The following is a 6,952-nucleotide window of genomic DNA, read 5'->3' on the forward strand; positions in this document are numbered from 1 at the left end:
GTCTCTGGAGCTCTTACTTTCGCGTTAAGCTGGTGTGAGCCGGGCCTGCCCCAGCCAGCCTCGTCAGATTTGTAACGCCACCGATGAAATCCCAAGAAATCCTGCCTGATCCCCCTGCCTCCAGCTCTGGGCCTCCAGTCCACCCTTGGCGAGGCCGCCAGGGTGAGCCTCGGAACACACAAATCTGACCTCGGTGCTCCCCCGCTCAAAACCCCTTCCAAGAGCTCCCCGTGGCTTCGGGGAGTAACTCCAAGCTCCTCCGCGGGACACACAAGGCCCCGCCCGGGCTTGTCCATTGCCCAGCCCCCTCCTTGGGCTTCCCACCACACGCGCGTGCAAGCGTGCACGCACGACCCAGCCGGCCACCGGAGCACGCTGCCTTGGGGCCTCTTCTGTCTTTTCCATCCTCATAGCCCAGTGAACCCCTGGGTAACCTCCGAGGCTTAGCCCAGGAGTCGCCTCCTCCAAGAAGCCTTCCCTGACCACCCCCAGTGACACACACACACACTGGCATAGACTCCTCTGCCTTCCTACAGCCGTGTTGACCCCTAACCCAGCACCCGGCACCCTGGGACACTTGTCGTCGCCCAGCTACCTGTCGATCCCGTAACTCTGGCCCCAGCACGAGGCCTGCCCAGCAGTGTGGATGTGCCGTGATCCTGGTTTCTGAATACATTTTTTAGAGCGAACGAGAGGATAAACTGACCGGCTAATCCTGGTATCAGAAAGCTGTTCCTCCCGTGGGGTCTTGGGGCCCCGAGCACTCAGGGGGCACCAACCCAGACCTGCGGGGCCCCAGCCCAAAATGTGGGGGATCCGCGTGTGGTGGGCAGGGCGCTGTCAGGGCCCATCGGTCAGGGTCCCAGTGATCACGGACCCCACAGTACCCTCCGGAGTCAGCCCCTCCCAGGGGGGCCTCCTGGTCTGGGGAGGGGACCTGGGCGTGGAGGCAGGGACGGCCACTTCCAGGGTCCTATAAAGCAGGCTGCCACCCTAAACTTCTAAAATCGCAAGGCTGATTCCCAGCCCAGAACACCTGCGTGGGGCGGTGTGGGGGGCCGGCACGTCCCCTGCCCCGGACTTCTGCCACCCTTCCTCCCAGCGTCACACCCGCCGGTCACCCCCACCCCTCCTCGAGGCGGGCACCCCCTCCGGGCAAGGCACCGATCACACCTGACGTAGCACCACCCCCCCAGACCCCACACACAGCCAGCGGCGCCCTGATGCCGGACGTCTGCTGAGGCCGGGGGGCGGCTGGGGGAGGGGCACATCTGCGCTAGAGCTCCCAGCCCGGCCACAGGGTCAGCCCCACGGCACAAGCTGCCAGCGCCCGGGGGCTGTCCAGCCACGGCTGGTCTGCTCGGGCGGGAGCCCATCGGCGGTGCCCGTGGGGCAAGGCATTGCTCAGGACGGAGCCTCAGGCTCCTCATCTGTGAAATGGGGCAATCAGCAAGGCTGTGGGATCGGTCCGGGGGGGAAAGCCCTGCTCCCTACAAAGCGTGGCGCCCGCTGTTGTGAACGCCACAGAGGGGCCCCCAGCAGCTATGTCACAGGTGACCTCAGTCTCCAGGGGCCCCTCGCCTCCCTGGGGTGGGCCCGGCACCCCATCCTTGCCTGAAGCCGCCCAGGCTGTTGGCAACTTCTTCCCTGTTCAGCGCCACCCCCCCCCACGAAGCACTCCTAGCAGAAGAAGGAGCCAGGCTGGGCAGCGTTCGCCCCCTGCCCCATCCTGTGACTCCACGCACCCCTCCCACGCAGGTGCCCTGCTCTCCCCCCACCCCGAGAGCCGCGGCCCCTAGAGCCCTGCAGGGTGAGGTGCACCGCTTGTGGTCAGACCCCGGGGGCACGCACATCAGGGCTCCCCGCTCCGGAGCCGCCCGGGGCCCACCGGGGCACCGGCAGCGAACGAGGCGGGACGTCTCGAAAGGCCTTCCGTGTGCCTCCCCCAGCCCGTCTGAGCCCAGGCCAGGTCCGAGCTCCGGAGACGGCGCTGCTCGTGGCGTGCCCCAGCCCCCGTCCCGGACGTGCTGTGTGCGGTCCCCGTGGGCTGGGAGTCACTCTTCCCCCAGCCGCTCTCCTCCCGCGGCACCTCCCACCTTGTAATCAAGCAACGAGCGAGCTCCGGGGAGAGGAGAATGAGGGGACACACCGCTGCCTGAGGCTGGGGCCTTGTCAGGAGGGGGGCCGGGGCTCAGCACGGAGCCTCAGGCTGGACAAAGGGGGACACTCGCTGCCCTGCCCAGTGCCGGCAGCAGCCCAGAGAAGACAGGGCCGGGGGGGGGGGGGAGGCTCCAGAGTCCCCTCCCAGCAAGGAGAGAGTAAGGGGCCCAGGGCTTCTGAGGGTCTCAGGAGGGAGCAGGAACCTAGCGCGGGGTGGGGGGGGCTCAGAAAACCTGAGCGCTCTCCTGTTACTTTGTTGCCACCTGGGCCGCAGGGGGCAGCAGGTGCTGAGCCTGCAGGCGGGGAGATGTCAGGCAGATGGCACCTGACGCTCAGCGAGGCGGGGGGGTCCCAGGGACTGCAGCAGGGAGAGGACAGCAGGCAGCCCCTGGGGCCTGGGGGCTGGAGAAAGAGCTCGGAGGGGCCCAGGCCTGACCCCGGGCCACTGGGGTTTGGTCACATGACTCTGCCTCCCTCCCCCGCCCCAGAGAGGACAGACAGGGGCAGGCGAGAGGAGAAAGATTCCAGGTGCCCCCAGAAGCATCTCAGCCCCTGTGGCCACAGCAGTGAGGACCGGGACCCTCGGGGTTCAGAGCCACGTGCTCCTAGTGAGGCAAGAGCCTTGCAGACAAAGGCACAGGGCGCAGCATGCTGCCCCCCCAGGAGATGGGCAGTGGGGTCCCCGCAGCTCGGGGCTCCAGCCTTCAGGACCAGCAGCTGGTGTAGCGGCCGGTGGGGGGGCTCCTCAGCCTCAGGACCCCCAGGAGGCCGCACTAGGGAGCCTCCGGCTGGGCTCGGGGCTCTGAATTAGCCCCCTCTGCCTTCTCCCTCCCCTCCAGCCCTGCCTCTGCCCGGCGTCACTGGACACTGCGCCCTCTCCAAAAGGCTAAGCCTAAGAAAGTGACCTTCCCAACACGAAGAACCAGTAACTCTGCCGTTCGCAGGGGCTCCCCTGGACTCAGACAGCCAGGCCCAAGCTCCTCAGCCTGACACTCCACCTCCCGGCCCCTTGCGGAAGGCCGTGTCCCAAGCACAGTGTTCCCTGGCTGGCAGGAGCTACGTCACGCCCCCTCACGCACACTCTTCCGCTGGCCGGGGGCCCTGTGACCCCTTGCGTGACTCTGAAGTGCCCTGTGGCCATCAAGGCTCTGCTTCAATGCACCTCTTCCATGCAGTCTTCCTGGTCCCCCAGAGCTCGACGCTGGGCTGGGATGCTCCGGGAACGGCACCTGGGCGATGTGTTCTGCCCGGAGTCAGGGCTCCACGCTACTCTGCCCACTCTTCCTCCCAGCCCGGGAGCCCCCTGCAGGCACGGACACTCAGTGCCCCGCTCTGGGTGGACACAGGACAGACCCGCAGGACATGCTGGGGCCCCCAGCCTCTGCATCCTGGAGGCTCAGACCAAAGAGAGCAAAGGACCCACGGGATTCAAATCTCCAGGCCCTCGGGCGGGACAAGGTCAGGGAAATGGGTCCCTGACTTTGAAAAGGCGGATACTTTGATCTTCTGAATGCAGAACTTAGGTGAAAAAGCCCAAAATGAGAAATGTTGCTAAGAAGGTATAAGGCGTAAGAGAAAGGTCAAAACTCTGTTCAGTGCGAAGTGGGGAGAGGGTGCTCCCTCACACCCACCGCTCAGGTTCCTACACACAGGGCTCCCTGCACCACGTTAGAGACACGGCATCCTGTGTGCGGAATGAACAGATCGGGAAATGAATGAGCAATCTCCCCGAAAACCCGAGAGGTGGGAGTCTCCGCGGGCCCATCGTAGGGACGCGGCAGCTGACAGAAGCAGGGCCACTGAGCAGGGCCCCAGACAAGCAGCTGCCGCTCCACGAGACCCACGCTTTCGGATGAGCCATGTCACACAGCCTCCATCCGTTTGACCCCCCAAGATGCGGATCCGTCCGGGCGTCAGGCTCCAGGCCGTAAAGAAAGTGGGGAGCCGCCGTGGGGCCTGCCACCTTCCCTTTCCTGTGCGTGGATGTGGAGCCTGACCCACCCTCGAAACAGCCCAAGGCAACCTCTCTGGGCTACCGCGGGCCCACCTCTTCCATAGAACCCTATCTTGTTCATTTGTTCCTCTGCTTCTCTCACTCAGGGGCGAACCCTGGAGGGTTATCCAAGCCCCTCTGAGCGATTCGGATAAATCCGGGCGAGTGAGTGGAGCATGCAAAATCAGCCTTGCCCTTCTCTGGCTCCTGCAGTCGCTGGGATGGGGGACTCACGCTTCTGGGAAGGGGTGCCTTGGGCGCTCCTGCACTGGGAACCCTCCTGGCCCCCTCAGGCCAAGACGGCCACCCTCTGGTTGGGGCTCCCATCGCCAAGGCTCTCCAGCGGAAGGAAGGGGCCTCGGCACCAACAGGTGCGCCCTGTTTATGGCTCCTTAAATTGATCCAGCCTATTCCTCCATCCCCTTCTCAGCTCCTCTCCAACCACGTTCCCCAAAAGCGTCACGCTTCTGATAACTGCACAAGCAGTAAGTTAACACGGTAATTAGTACAGCCACGGCAAGGAGAGATTAGGAGAAACAGTGTGAAAACAAGACTTTGAGGCCCAAGGAGAGAGTCGGCACAGCCATGATCACGCACCCACTCCCCAGATGAGCGGGGCCCCGCCACCGGTGGGCGTGATGATCACGCGCGTCTCCCGGATAAAGGTCTAAACACTGTGCTGTCCCCAGCACCTGGGCCCCGACCTCAGGGCAGCTCCAGAGGGAGAGTCAGGCGGGCTGGTCTCACCACGGCTGACCCGGGTCTGAGCCGGATGGGAGCATGAGCCGGGAGTGTCTGCAAGGGAACCAGCCCTTGCAAGAGCGCCTGCTCAGCAGGATTCAGTCCTGGCCTCCAGGCATGGGGAGCCCTTGCAGGCCGACTCCCAGGGAACCAGCCCTGTGACTCACTCCTCAGCGCTGGGCCTTACCTGACCTGGCCAGAGACTCGGGCTTTCGCAGCCGACCAACTGGTGGCCCAGAATATCCACTTCGGCCTGATTGGGCAGACGGGGGGAAAGGGATGGGGTCTGGCCTTCTGCCTAATCCAAGCTTCCCTTCATTCCAGCCGGATACGCTGCAGGCCACAGGCCACACCCCACAGGGCTCCTACCCCCACTGGAAAGCGGGGTCGCCTCACCCCCACACCAAGCCTTCTTCCAGAGGAGCTTGGAAATGCTCATGTGGAGGGTGGGAGGGTGCAGCCGCAGGCGAGGGCCGCAGGGCTCCTCCTGAGGAGGACGGGGCTGCCACGCGAGTGTGCTTGGGACGCTAACACACGTGCTCTGGGACCAACCCAACTGCTGGTCCTCACAGAACCCCGGGGCTCTGGCGGCCCACTGGGACACCTTCTCCGAGGGGCTTCTGAGACCCGAGCCAAGGGTATGTGGTGGGGGGCGGCGAGGGGCATCCTTGGGGGGGAACCTCCCCTTGCCCCCCCACCCCGCACCTGCAAGGGCCAGGAAGGGGCTGCAGCAGACAGATGCAGACAGAAGGGCCCGCCGGCTTATCCCTCCTCCCTCCCGCCCCACCAGCCCTCCCTTCCCTAGCCTGATATCCCAGGCAATTCGGAGGCGAAAACAAAAGGCCCCATCTGCTGATCTGAGCCATGGCGTCCCAAGCCGGGACAGCCCCAGTGCCTCCCTAAACTGAAGGAGGCCGTTCCAGCGGCAGGACGGGGTGGTGGCATCTGACGCTGTCTGTCAGAAAAGTACAGTGGAGTTCCCAGTCTGTCCATCTCCAAGCGCCGGGGAAGGGCACGTGCACCCCGGCTCCCTGGGCAGGGCTGTGGGAGCCCAACCCTGGTGTCCAGCCTCCCCCTGCTCAGACAAGGACGGGCGTCACTCTGCGCCCCTGCCTCCCTCAGGAGAACCAGCAGGCACCACCCCCCTGAGCGGATGCTCAGAAAAGAGACCCCCGGCAGGGCCACCCCGAGACTCCGGACTTACAAGAAAAACGCAATTAGCAGCCTCCAGTCCTGTCTCCGTCCCCACCTAGGGAGATGCAAAGCTCTACTTGGGGTAATTTTGCAGACAAAATACATAAATACATACGTTTCGCCTTCGCCTCAGCCTCTGTTCAAGTTCACGGAGAGACGGAGAGAGCCCTCGGCTGACCGGAAGCCTCGCTTGGCAGCGGAGCGAGGGGGAGCTGCTCCGGCACACGTCTCCTCCTGAGAGAGGCAGCGCGCACCCCAAACCCCGTGCTCGCCCCCTGCCCGGCCCGATCCGCCTCTCCCTCCGCGGAAACGGACGCTCGCTGAGAATTCCGGGGGGTGGGGACAACGCGTCCAAAGCTGCCCTGCGCGCCCCCGTCCACCCCGGGTGCCCCCCCAGTGCTGCCCCCACGCGCGCACCCACACTCCCCTCCCCGGTCAGCCGCCCCAGCCGGAGCAGGTGCACCCCCGACCGCCCCGGGCCCCCCTCCTGCGCTGCCCCCACGCGCGCACCCACACCCCCCTCCCCGGCCAGCCACTCTGGCCCCAGAGGCGCCCCCCGCCAGCCGCACCGAGCGGGAGCAGGTGCAGCCCCGCCGCGCTCCGGCCGCGTCTACACAAACTTGTTCTCGGGCGTCTGGGAAGGAGCCTGCCCGCCGCCCGCGCGGGGGTCCCGGCGGGGGTCCCGGCGGGGCGCCCGGGAGACAGCACTCACCCCGCGATCGCGGCCGGCTGGGGCGCCCGCTCCGGCGGCCACGCTCCCGCTCCCGGGCGCCGAGCCCGCAGCCCCGCAGCCCCGCAGCGCCCGGAGCCCCGGCGCCCCCGCGAGCGGCCCGACGCGCCCCCCCGGGGAACAGGGCGCCGCCG

General features: G+C 66.1%; 1 protein-coding gene across 7 annotated transcripts in view; it reads right to left on the bottom strand.

The window, feature by feature from the left end:
- Positions 1-6,885, bottom strand: part of WSCD1 (WSC domain containing 1) — a 33,008-nt gene extending 26,123 nt beyond the window's left edge. For 3 of the 7 annotated variants that reach the window (XR_004302644.1, XR_004302643.1, XM_032431777.1), the window contains exon 1: positions 6,204-6,438. The gene's annotated coding sequence lies outside the window, so the exon portion shown is untranslated. Of the gene's footprint in view, positions 1-5,081; positions 5,515-6,098; positions 6,144-6,203; positions 6,441-6,800 lie in introns of those variants that run through there. The other 4 variants (XM_032431774.1, XM_032431773.1, XM_032431775.1 and 1 more) reach the window with 4 other exon arrangements.
- Positions 6,886-6,952: the final 67 nt, after the last annotated feature.

This window comes from Phoca vitulina, unplaced genomic scaffold (assembly GCF_004348235.1).
Source record: "Phoca vitulina isolate PV1807 unplaced genomic scaffold, GSC_HSeal_1.0 scaffold47, whole genome shotgun sequence".
In the NCBI taxonomy this organism is placed as follows: domain Eukaryota; kingdom Metazoa; phylum Chordata; class Mammalia; order Carnivora; family Phocidae; genus Phoca; species Phoca vitulina.